This window comes from Podarcis vaucheri, assembly GCF_965113315.1.
Source record: "Podarcis vaucheri genome assembly, chromosome: 7".
NCBI classification, from domain to species: domain Eukaryota; kingdom Metazoa; phylum Chordata; class Lepidosauria; order Squamata; family Lacertidae; genus Podarcis; species Podarcis vaucheri.
In genome coordinates this window covers 11,833,329-11,846,661 of record NC_138765.1, presented here as the reverse complement: position 1 = coordinate 11,846,661, position 13,333 = coordinate 11,833,329, and the positions used below count along the sequence as shown (strand labels likewise).

Sequence of the window (13,333 nt, the reverse complement as noted above, 5' to 3'; positions counted from 1 at the left end):
GGTGTGAGAAAAGGATGGTGGACTACATGAGCCATTGGCCTCATCCAGCAGCCTCCTTGGACGTTCCTATGTCCTGAAGATGTATCTCATCAACCCACCAAGACATATGTTGACTAGACCCTGGGGAGGGGAGTTGAATGACAACGGTAGCATCTCACGCCAAAACACTGAATGAGGTGTCCCCAGAAGGCAAATTAAGCCCCAAAGAGACTCAGTGAACAGCAGAAAACAGAGCCCCAGTCAAATAAGGGACATGGAACTTTTCTAAAGAAGCGACCATCTTTGACACAATGGAGAGGCGCCAAAATTCTCCCTCCTAAACTCTTTGATAACATAATGATGGCTGACTGGGAACAGTTATGGACCACAGGTATGAAGTTTACGGCAAGCAATGCCTTAAGAGAGAATATTATGGAAATGATATACAGGTGGTACATGACACCAGTCAAGCTTGCAAAAATCTATCATTTGCCCGATAATAAATGTTGGAAATGTAAAGAAACTGAAGGTACCTTCTTTCACCTTTGGTGGACGTGCCCAAGGATTAAGGCTTTCTGGGAGATGATCTATAATGAATTGAAAAAAGTATTTAAATATACCTTCTTGAAGAAACCAGAGGCCTTTCTCCTGGGCATAGTCGGCCAATCGGTGTTAAAGAAGGACAGAATTTTCTTTATGTATGCTACAACAGCAGCAAGAATACTCATCGCAAAGTATTGGAAGACACAAGATTTACCCACTGTGGAAGAATGGCAAATGAAAGTGATGGACTACATGGAATTGGCGGAAATGACTGGTAGAATCTGAGACCAGGGAGAAGAGTTGGTGGAAGAAGATTGGAAGAAATTTAAAGACTATTTACAGAAGTATTGCAAAATTAATGAATGTTAGAATGATGTTTGATTGAAGTTAAGTGGTTTCTAGCTGTAATGATATAAAAGAATATGGAAAAATTGGATTTCTAAATAGGTAAAAATTTAATGTTATAATATATTAAGATCAAAGATCAGGATAATAAGGAGGGAAAGAAATTGCTGAATTAATTAATTGAATTGGAACACAAAAAAGGGAGGTATAAGGAGGTCAGGGAAACAAGGATATGAATGTAAGATATGGAAAGGTTCATTCCCCCCCCTTTTTTCTGTAAGTTCACTTATTTTTTTATTATTATTATTCTGTATTTTTCTTGTATTTTTATTTTTGTCTTTTACCTTTGGATTTCTTGTTTTTATGTAATTTCTTTTTTTGAAACTTTAATAAATATTATATATATATATATATATAAACTCTTTGATCCTTTCCCCTGTTTCTTTAGCGATGATTCGGACCCCACCGTGGTAACCATCATGCCTCCTACAGCACGGTAAGTAGCAAACCTACAGGATGGAGCCTGAAATCTCTCTTTTTGGAGAAAACCAGATTTTCTCTCCAAAAACCGGAAACTACATAAGTTAAGATGTCTTCTAAAAGTTAAGAACGACATAACTTTTAGAAGACATCTGAAGGCAGCCCTGTATCAGGACTTTTTAAAATGTTTGATGCTTTATTATGTTTTATATATTCTGATAGCTGCCCAGAATGGCTGGGGAAACCCTGCTAGATCGGCGGCGTATTAATAATAATAATAATAATAATAATAATAATAATAATAATAATAGTAATTTATTATTTGTACCCTGCCCATCTGGCTGGGTTTCCCGAGCCACTCTGGGCGGCTTCCACAAAGACCAAAAATACACTAAGATGTCACACATTAAAAACTTCCCTGAACAGGGCTGCCTTCAGATGTCTTCTAAATGTCAGGTAGTTGTTTATCGCTTTGACATCTGATGGGAGGGCGTTCCACAGGGAGGGCGCCACTACCGAGAAGGCCCTCTGCCTGGTTCCCTGTAGCTTTGCTTATCGCAGTGAGGGAACCACCAGAAGGCCCTCGGTGCTGGACCTCAGCATCTGGACAGAACAATGGGGGTGGAGACGCTCCTTCAGGTATGATTAAAGAACATTGGCCAGGAGGCAGAGAGGGAGGGCAGGCTTCTGGAATTCCATTTCCACCTTTGGGGACAAAGGTGGGGTGGGGCCCAGTTATTCAAATGGAAACTGATGTTGCACAAAATTTGTATTGTTATTGGGGAAGGGATGTTCCCTCATCCATAATATGACCGTGAAATTGCAGGTATGCAGAGCAGAAAACTGAACATGACTTCAACAGTCAGTCGTGGTCTTCCTCACTGTGATTCATATCATTTATTCATTCATTGCCCTTAACCCTAAGGTCCCAGGGCAGGTTAGAACATGAAAACATTTAAAATGGTTTAAAACAACTTACAGTTACAGAAATCAGATGGGTCCTAAAAATATACACTGTCTGCAGATTTTATTTTATTTTTAAAACCATGCACACACAATTCCTCCATATGTTCAAAATGCCCCTCAACAGTTTAAAACTGTTGCAAAACTTCTCCATGGATGTCAAAGAAGGGAAGCTGGCGCTTGTGGGAGGCAGAAATAAACTTCTCACACGTGAATTCTTTGCTGTTTTTCCTCTTTCCTCAGCTCTATGGGAAGCAACAGACCTTCTCACGCAAGGTAAATCGCAGGCCTTTAGGATACAGCCCAGATCCTGTTTTTGGAAGAAGACCAGCTTTGGTGGGCTGGAGTGGTCTCAGAGCTCCGGGACTCCATGTCCACCTTTGGGGGTTAAATGAGGGTTCAGTGAATGCAAATTGAGGGGACCCATGGAGGGTCCCTCAGCCAGAGAACGAACATGGCCTCTCCAGTTTTCCTGTGGGAAATGATTCTGTTCTTGTTTAAAATTGAGCTTGCCTAATGTGAACTGAAGCACAGTTATCCTTCAAAATCCACATTTCCCTAAATGTCGCCATGCAGTTCTCCAGGCAAAAAAATGTGTTCAGAAATGCATATACTAAAATGTGCATATAAATGCATGTTTGTGAAAGCAACCCTCCCAAAAATGATTGGTTTATTTTATGGGAGGGGGTGTTGATTAAACAAAAATGGGTTCATTATGAGAAATTCGCACTCAAATGCTGGGGAAACAAGAAATTTAGAGAACCAAAATTGGCAAATTTGTCAATCTGTACTTTTCTTGGTTCTGGCAAAGATTGCAAAACTTTGGAACTCTCTGCTTCTTGACACCAGGCCTTTCATTGTCCCCTCAGCCTAAGGCATGTACTCTTTACCGGCTAAAAACATTTTTGTTTAGGCAAGCCTATCCAGATGTGTAGGATGCTGACATGTCCTTTAATCAGGTTCTTAGCTGTATCCTGGGGGGCGGCATTGGGGAGAGGAGCTGGAAAAGGGGGGAGATTCTGGTCCTGTTTTGGGAACTCTGAGTCCCAAGCCCACCTCTGAGATTCTATTTGTTTCCTTAGGATGGAGAATCAGCTGATATTAAGCAGCCACAATGTCCGACCTGGGTAAGTACCGGTGGGAGGAAAATAAGATTTGTGGGGCCCACATGTGGGTAATTAAAAAGAGAATCGGAAAAAAGTGCCATCCTTTTTTTTCAGTTTCAGACCTCTACTTGGCCTGTCTCATGGTTCTGATTCCTCCTTCTTCCTAAGCTTTCTGAGCCAATGTGGTGTAGTGGTTAAGAGTGGTGGACTCCTAATCTGGGAAACCGGGTTCGCTTCCCCGCTCCTCCACATGCAGCTGCTGGGTGACCTTGGGCCAGTCACACTTCTCTGAAGTGTCTCAGCCCCACGCACCTCACAGAGTATTTGTTGTGGGGGAGGAAGGGAAAAGAGAATGTTAGTCGCTTTGAGACTCCTTTGGGGAGTGATAAAGCGGAATATCAAATCCAAACTCCTCCTCCTCCTCCTCTTCTTCTTCTTCTTCTTCTTCTTCTTCTTCTTCTTTTCCTCCTCTATGGCTTGTCCCCCCTTCATGGATCACTGCCTTGCCGTGGCGAAGGGGCTTGAAGAACTCAGAGAAGCTATGAACTACGCCGAGCAGGGCACACAAGATGAACAGGTCATAGTGGAGAGTTTTGACCAAACGTGATCCACCTGGAGTAGGAATCGGCAAGCCACTCCAGTATCCCTGCCAAGAAAACTCCATGGACAAAGACAACAGGCATATAAAAGTTATGACACTGGAAGATGAGCCCCTCAGGTCGGAAGGTGTCCAACATGCTACTGGGGAAGAGCGGAGGACAAGTACAAGTAGATCCAGAGCTGATGAAGCGGCTGGGCCAAAGCCGAAAGGACGCTCAGTTGTGGATATGCATGGAAGCGAAAGGAAAGTCCAATGCTGTAAAGAAAAATATTGCATAGGAACCTGGAATGTAAGAACCATGAACCTGGGTAAGTTGGATGTGGTCAAAAATGAGATGGCAAGAATAAATATTGACATCCTGGGCATCAGTGAGCTAAAATGGACGGGAATGGGCGAATTCAGTTCGGATGACTACCATATCTACTACTGTGGGCAAGAAACCCGTAAGAGAAATGGAGTGGCCCTCATAGTCAACAAAAGAGTGGCGAAAGCTGTACTGGGATGCAGTCTCAAAAATGATAGAATGATCTCGATACGAATCCAAGGCAGACCTTTTAACATCACAGTAATCCAAGTTTATGCACCAACTACTGGTGCTGAAGAAACTGAAATTGACCAGTTCTATGAAGACTTACAAAACCTTATCGAAGTGACACCAAAGAAGGATGTTCTGCTCATTATAGGGGATTGGAATGCTAAAGTAGGGAATCAAGAGATAAAAGGAACAACTGGCAAGTTTGGCCTTGGAGATCAAAACGAAGCAGGGCAAAGGCTAATAGAGTTCTGTCAAGAGAACAAGCTGGTCATCAAAACACGCTTTTCCAACAACACAAGAGATGACTCTACACATGGACATCCCCAGATGGGCAACATCGAAATCAGATTGATTATATTCTCTGCAGTCAAAGATGGAGAAGCTCTATACAGTCAGCAAAAACAAGACCTGGAGCTGACTGTGGCTCAGATCATCAGCTCCTTATAGCAAAATTCAAGCTTAAACTGAAGAAAGTAGGAAAAACCACTGGACAGGTAAGATACAATCTAAACCAAATCCCTTATGAATACACAGTGGAAGTGAGGAACAGGTTTAAGGATTTAGATTTGCTGGACAGAGTGCCTGAAGAACTATGGATGGAGGCTCGCAACATTATACAGGAGGCAGCAACTAAAACCATCCCAATGAAAAAGAAATGCAAGAAAGCAAAGTGGCTGTCCAACGAGGCCTTACAAATAGCGGAGGAGAGAAGGCAAGCAAAATGCAAGGGAGATAGTGAAAGATACAGGAAATTGAATGCAGATTTCCAAAGAACAGCAAGGAGAGACAAGAAGGCCTTCTTAAACGAGCAATGCAAAGAAATAGAGGAAAGCAACAGAATGGGAAGAACCAGAGATCTGTTCAAGAAAATCAGAAATATGAAAGGAACATTTCGTACAAAGATTACCATAATAAAGGACAAAAGTGGTAAAGATCTAACTGAAGCAGAAGACATCAAGAAGAGGTGGCAAGAATACACAGAGGAATTATACCAGAAAGATATGGATGTCTCGTACACCCCAGGTAGTGTGGTTGCTGACCTTGAGCCAGACATCCTGGAGAGTGAAGTCAAATGGGCCTTAGAAAGCACTGCAAATAACAAGGCCAGTGGAAGTGATGGTATTCCAGCTGAACTGTTTAAAATTTTAAAAGATGATGCTGTTAAGGTGCTACACTCAATATGCCAGCAAGTTTGGAAAACTCAGCAGTGGCCAGAGGATTGGAGAAGATCAGTCTACATTCCAATCCCAAAGAAAGGCAGTGCCAAAGAATGCTCCAACTACCGCACAATTTCACTCATTTCACATGCTAGCAAGGTTATGCTTAAAATTCTACAAGGAAGGCTCAAGCAGTATGTGGACCGAGAACTCCCAGAAGTGCAAGCTGGATTTAGAAGAGGCAGAGGAACCAGAGACCAAATTGCAAACATGCGCTGGATTATGGAGAAAGCCAGAGAGTTCCAGAAAGACATCTACTTCTGCTTCATTGACTATGCAAAAGCCTTTGACTGTGTTGACCACAGCAAACTATGGCAAGTTCTTAAAGAAATGGGAGTGCCTGATCACCTCATCTGTCTCCTGCGAAATCTCTATGTGGGACAAGAAGCTACAGTTAGAACTGGATATGGAACAACTGATTGGTTCCAAATTGGGAAAGGAGTACGGCAAGGCTGTATATTGTCTCCCTGCTTATTTAACTTATATGCAGAATTCATCATGCGAAAGGCTGGGCTGGATGAATCCCAAGCCGGAATTAAGATTGCCGGAAGAAATATCAACAACCTCAGATATGCAGATGACACAACCTTGATGGCAGAAAGTGAAGAGGAATTAAAGAACCTTTTAATGAGGGTGAAAGAGGAGAGTGCAAAATATGGTCTGAAGCTCAACATCAAAAAAACGAAGATCATGGCCACTGGGCCCATCACCTCCTGGCAAATAGATGGGGAAGAAATGGAGGCAGTGAGAGATTTTACTTTCTTGGGCTCCATGATCACTGCAGATGGTGACAGCAGTCACGAAATTAAAAGACGCCTGCTCCTTGGGAGAAAGGCGATGGCAAACCTAGACAACATCTTAAAAAGCAGAGACATCACCTTGCCAACAAAGGTCCGTATAGTAAAAGCCATGGTTTTCCCAGTAGTGATGTATGGAAGTGAGAGCTGGACCATAAAGAAGGCTGATCGCCGAAGAATTGATGCTTTTGAATTATGGTGCTGGAGGAGACTCTTGAGAGTCCCATGGACTGCAAGAAGATCAAACCTCTCCATTCTGAAGGAAATCAGCCCTGAGTGCTCACTGGAAGGACAGATCGTGAAGCTGAGGCTCCAATACTTTGGCCACCTCATGAGAAGAGAGGACTCCCTGGAAAAGACCCTGATGTTGGGAAAGATGGAGGGCACAAGGAGAAGGGGACGACAGAGAATGAGATGGTTGGATGGTGTTCTTGAAGCTACTAGCATGAGTTTGATCAAACTGCGGGAGGCAGTGGAGGACATGAGTTTGATCAAACTGCGGGAGGCAGTGGAGGACAGGAGTGCCTGGCGTGCTCTGGTCCATGGGGTCACGAAGAGTCGGACACGACTAAACGACTAAACAACAACATGGCTTGTCCCTTGGTTCTCTCTCAAGCCCCATCTGCAGTGGTGTAGTGGTCCAGGGTCCTGGTGAGGTCAAAGACCCGCTACTATTTCTGCAGCAGGGTCCCAGCAGGATCTCTATCTCCAACAACCAGGAGCTGCCCAATCAGCATGAAAGGGGAGTGCTTTAGCCACTGAGAAGGAGCCTTCTTTGTGCTGATTGGAGCTGATTGGAGGGAAAGGGGGGCGAGTCAGCCATTGAGGATTGGCTCCTAGGGTCATTCTGGAGAAGGTGCACGGCAGGAACCCCAAGGAGGAGTTGTTCTGTGTGCTCTGAAGCTAAGCATTTAGGAACTCTGGGAACCCAAAGTGCTTCCATTTCAAGAGAATGTCATGAAAGTTCCGTTACTGTCAGATTTCGGGGAATCAGATCCCTTCCCCCGGTGGCAGTAAATAAGCAGATCAAAAGAAAGGAGTGATCTTACCAGATAAGTTCTTTAATGATCACAGCGAGAGACAAAGGAATGCATGTTGTTGTTCTTGTTTAGTCGTTTAGTTGTGTCCGACTCTTCATGACCCCCTGGACCAGAGCACACCAGGCACTCCTGTCTTCCACTGCCTCCCACAGTTTGGTCAAACTCATGCTGGTAGCTTCGAGAACACTGTCCAACCATCTCGTCCTCTGTCGTCCCCTTCTCCTTGTGCCCTCCATCTTTCCCAACATCAGGGTCTTTTCCAGGGAGTCTTCTCTTCTCATGAGGTAGCCAAAGTCTTGGAGCCTCAGCTTCAGGATCTGTCCTTCCAGTGAGCACTCAGGGCTGATTTCCTTAAGAATGGAGAGGTTTGATCTTCTTGCAGTCCATGGGACTCTCAAGAGTCTCCTCCAGCACCATAATTCAAAAGCATCCATTCTTTGGCGATCAGCTTTCCTTATGGTCCAGCTCTCACTTCCATACATCACTACTGGGAAAACCATAGCTTTAACTATACTATATGGAATGCATATCTCTCTAAAAAAATGGTGTTGCTCCCAGTAAAGGTTCACCCCCTCCATCCCCATTAATTTGCATCACTCCTATGTTGGGTAATCTGAGCTTGTTGCCATTGCGCTTTCTGTTCTAACGCTTCCCAAGCCCTTCTAGTCTTAGGTGAAGGGTGTGTGTGTGTGTGTGTGTGTGTGTGTAATGCTGTCCTAGGACACTGAATCTGCCAGCTGTCTCTCTCTTGCCGTTTCCTCTTCTAGCTGTTCCTCACATAGTATTTCCCAGCTTTTCCACTCTGCCCTTCTTCAAACCACTGTTCTAAATCATAGAATCATAGAATCATAGAGTTGGAAGAGACCACAAATCAATACTGTCCTCTTGCCCTTGGTTCAGAAAAAGTACCTCCTCACTACAGTCCCTGACAGTTATGTAGAATGGAACTTCACGGAAAACACAAGTAACTGGGAAACAAGATACTGAAGCAGAAATGAGTAGATCTAGCAGAAAGACAAAACAAGGAGATCTCCACTGGTCATTGCAATGCATCCCTAACTATTATTATTGCATCACTGTAAGATTATTGTATAATCTTAGAGAAGGCTGTACAGTAGTACCTTGGGTTACATACGCTTCAGGTTACAGACTCCGCTAATCCTGAAATAATACCTCGGGTTAAGAACTTTGCTTCAGGATGAGAACAGAAATTGTGCTCCGGCGGCGCGGAGCAGCAGGAGGCCCCATTAGCTAAAGTGGTGCTTCAGGTTAAGAACAGTTTCAGGTTAAGAACAGACCTCCGGAACAAATTAAATACTTAACCTGAGGTACCACTGTATTCCGAATTATCCAAATTCAGGTACCACTGTATAAGCTTAGAAGGGACGTGGACTCAGGACTTTTCCACCTCATTCTGCCCCATGTCCCCATGTTGTCTGAAACCACAGAAGCTGGAGGTTGTCAGGGACGTGGCTGAATTGAATGCCTGGGAAGAGCCTCACTCTGGAGATGGAATGCCAGTACAGAGGGAGCCAGAGTCTGACTCTGGAGACGAGGGGATGCAATCACAGACAGAGCAGGAGTGGGTTAGTTCGGGCCCCCTTCATCAAGAGTTCCCAGGGTCAGATAGAGCCGCAGACTAGGAAAGCTCGCAGGCTAAGGGAGGGGAGGAGATAGATGGCATTGAGGGGGTTGCTAGGCAAACAGGAGGAAGGCAGCGTTTAGAGGACTTCGTTTGGGGAGGGGAGTCCACCCACCTTCTCCCTGAACCAGAAGAACTGAAAGGGTGAAAATGCAATGGAAGTACAAGAGAGGAAGGACTGGACTTTGGCGCCCTTTGTTCTGCGAAAGGAGAGGAGACTCAGAGTGACCAATTCGTAGCGAAGAGCGGCAGGCTCGGAGCCACTCTCTGGGTGTTAATTGTAAATAAACAGAGACTCATTAATTCTTTTTTTAAAAAATAATAATATTTATTACTTTCCCAAAAAAAATAAACACTAAAAGAAAAGAAAAAACACATACAACAATACAATACATTAAACTAACAAAACAATGCAACAATAAAATAAATCAAATTTCATTATCCCATCTTTCATTCACTTCTTTCCTCGGCCTCCTCACACCTCCCTTTTTGTATTCCACTTCTGTTAATTATTTCAGCAATTCCTTTCCACCTACCTCTGTTTTCTATCCTATAATTATCTTAACTCATTCTAACCTTATTTTTTCCTTTAATACTCTATTAATATATTTATGTTTAATTCCTTATAACATTTCTACTAAAGCCATGTAACTTCATTCCAACATTTTTCTAACATTCATTAATTTTACAATATTTCTGTAAATAATCTTTAAATTTTTTCCAGACTCATTAATTCTTATGGGAGCTTGCTTGCCTGCCTGAGATCAGAGATCAAAGCTCCTTGATTCGATTTCTATGTCCAGCTTGGGTCAGACTCACATTGTGGAATGGGATTAGATCTGTAGCCTTCAAAGTCCTCAAAGAGGAAGGTGGTGGGGGATGTGGCGGCTTCCACTTCTGGTCTCCTTCCTCTGATTCCAGGCTGGTTTTCTTCCAGGTGAAAGCAGAGGTCGTTCTAGTCCAGAATTTAGTCAGCATTCAAGTCTTGGACAGCATCAGCCAAGCCCGTGGACCCCCAACCACCACCACTCCAGAAGAGGAGCACCATATCCTTGGAAATCATGATGAAGTAATCAACACCCTAAACACCAACGCCCACCCAAGCCTTCAGGGGCAGAAAAACAACATGGCCCTTGATGAAATAAAAGCCTCCAGAACCCAATTCTCTTGGCATCTGTAATCCTTTGCCCGGGGCTGGGTTGGGATGGGTGTATACGCCATTAACTTCCACGGTATTACATAATGTATATATTAAAATTGATAACATCATGGTGAATCACCTTGAATTAAGGGTAGGCACTTGAACGGGAATAGATTTAGCCTTCCATTTAATTTTCGTTTTGAAGGATGCCTTTGTTTTGTTTATTTCCATGGACCTTGTTTTCAATTTACTTTTGTTTCATTTCAGTTTTGCTTCCATTTTTGCACTGATTTCAAGCGGGACAGACGGACGTCCATCTGCTGCCTGTAACTTTGTTGTTTTCCATGGCATGAGTGCTACACGGCATGTGTACTATAATTGGCATTTATCCAATCTGTCTGCCCAATCGCACACAGGTTGGATAAATGGGTCCATTTGATTGTTGGAGATGTCTTGTGGGGGTAGCCAGTACGGTGCTCTTCAAGTGTTGTTAGACTACAGTTCCCATCACTACTGACCATTGGCCATGGTAGCAGGGGCTGATGGGAGTTGGAGTCTCACAACACCTGCAGGGTGCCATGTTGTTTCCCTCTAAGACTTGTGTACAACTGCCTAAGATGCCACCGAATTGTTGGAGGGCAAAGTTAAATTGTTAACAAAGATGTATAATTTGTTGTTAGAATGGTATACGAAAGATGAAGAGACCAATGAAGTTATTATAAAATGGGCTATTGACTTTGGGTATAATATTGAGTTTGAAGCTTAGTCAAAATTGTGGAATCAAAGTATAAATTTTTGTATGGCCTTAAAAGAGAATGTGTGGGATGCGGGTGGCGCCGTGGGTAAAACCTCAGTGCCTAGGACTTGCCGATAGCATGGTCAGCGGTTCAAATCCCCGCGGCGGGGTGCGCTCCCGTCGTTCGGTCCCAGCGCCTGCCAACCTAGCAGTTCGAAAGCACCCCCGGGTGCAAGTAGATAAATAGGGACCGCTTACCAGCGGGAAGGTAAACGGTGTTCCGTGTGCTGCGCTGGCTCCACCAGATGCAGCTTGTCACGCTGGCCACGTGACCCGGAAGTGTCTGCAGACAGCGCTGGCTCCCGGCCTATAGAGTGAGATGAGCACGCAACCCTAGAGTCTGGCAAGACTGGCCCATACGGGCAGGGGTACCTTTATCTAAAAGAGAATGTAATGAAAATGATGTATAGGTGGTATTTGACACTGGTGAAATTGGCCAAAATGTACAGGATGAGAAACAAATTATGTTGGAAGTGCAAAGAGAAAGATGGAGATTTTTATTATATGTGGTGAGTTTGCGATAAAGTAAAAGCATTTTGGGAATTGATCTACAGTGAGTTTAAAAAGATGTTTAGATATACCGTACTTTCCCCAAAAGACCAGAAGCATTTTTGCTGGGTTTGATGGGAGAAGAAATTGCAAAGGTAGACCAAGATTATTTCTGTACGCCACAACGGCAGCAAGAACTTTATTAGCCCAAAGATGGAAATTGCAGGCGTTACCAACGATTGAGGGAGGAGTGGCAGATGAAGATGAGGGACTATGTGGAACTAGCCAAGCTGACCGGTAGAATCCAGAACCAAGATGACCAAAAATTTCAAAGAGACTGGAGTAAATTTATTTGGTATATGAATAATTATTGTAAAAAGGTGAAAATGCTAGCGGGATTGGAATAAATCTGGCAACGATAAACTTTAAAAATTTCTAGACCAATTGAGATAGAACTGATTTTAAAGGTATAAAGTTAGAAATTGATGTTTTAAAGTGTGATACAATGACTTGAAAACAAAAAAACCAGCTGAAGGGCCGGAGGCAAGTCATAAGCTTGGCAAAGCAAAGATTATACAGTGGTACCTAAGGTTGCATATGCTTCAGGTTACATATGCTTCAGGTTACAGACTCCGCTAACCCAGAAATAGTGCTTCAGGTTAAGAACTTTGCTGCAGGATGAGAACAGAAATCGGGCTCCGGCAGCGCAGCAGCAGGCCCCATTAGCTAAAGTGGTGCTTCAGGTTAAGAACAGTTTCAGGTTAAGAAGGGACCTCCAGAACGAATTAAGTACTTAACCTGAGGTACCACTGTATTTGTTATTATAATGTTGGATATGTAGCACACACGCAACAACAAAATGCTTTTGCGGTCCCGGGAGTTCCAAGCCAGCTGAGAGGCACGCGCTGCACTGTAAACGGAAACATTCGCCAGGCACACACACACATACAAGGCTAGCAGGGCAGTACTGAAGAGCGAGCACAGCAGCCCAAAACCCACATGGCGGGGGGGGGCATCACTTACCTCACCAGCAAAGGTCCTGGAACCTGGAAGGAAAACAAGTGAGCCTGGGGTCATCAGTCCCTTATGCTGGCCCTTGCTCCACCCCCAGCCAGCTGCCCATAGGCCTGCCGAGATGGGGGCAGGGCAATGGCCTCCCTGGAACACAGGTGGGTGGCTCACCTGTCCCAGGAGCCCACAAACCCTGCCCACCCAAGGGACGGGGCGAGCGGATATTGTTTGTTATTATAATGTTGGATATGTTGTGTTAAAAAAGGTAAGATCTAATAAAAAATATATTTAAAAAAGAAGAAGAAAAAAGACGCCGCATCTGCTAAACTGGATGAAAGGAGACTTGATTGCCAGAGACTTCAGGAGGACGTTGAACTCCTTTTAATTTTATTTTTTAACTCTCCTTTGTGGAGACGGTACATTTTCTCAGAGTAATCCAAGTCTGGCTGTCTCTATTATCATTGGAGAAATGTTGGAAGGTATGGAATTATCCAGCCCTCGAGCCGTCTGTATAGGGAAGGGTTTTTTTAATATATATATATTAATGTTTTTATATATGTTGGAAGCTGCCGAGAGCAGCTGGGGCAACCCAGTAAGATGTGTGGAGTGTAAATGGTAAAATTATCATTATTGAATGGGACGTCTTTA

The 13,333-nt window shown here is 43.8% G+C and overlaps 1 pseudogene across 1 annotated transcript in view; it reads left to right on the top strand.

Moving 5' to 3' along the window:
• Positions 1 to 3,441, top strand: part of LOC309536994 — a 9,425-nt pseudogene extending 5,984 nt beyond the window's left edge. Inside the window, exons 4-6 of the transcript XR_014224733.1 lie at positions 1,316 to 1,363; positions 2,554 to 2,586; positions 3,393 to 3,441. The product of XR_014224733.1 is annotated as an uncharacterized misc_RNA (transcript). The remainder of the gene's footprint in view (positions 1 to 1,315; positions 1,364 to 2,553; positions 2,587 to 3,392) is intronic.
• Positions 3,442 to 13,333: the final 9,892 nt, after the last annotated feature.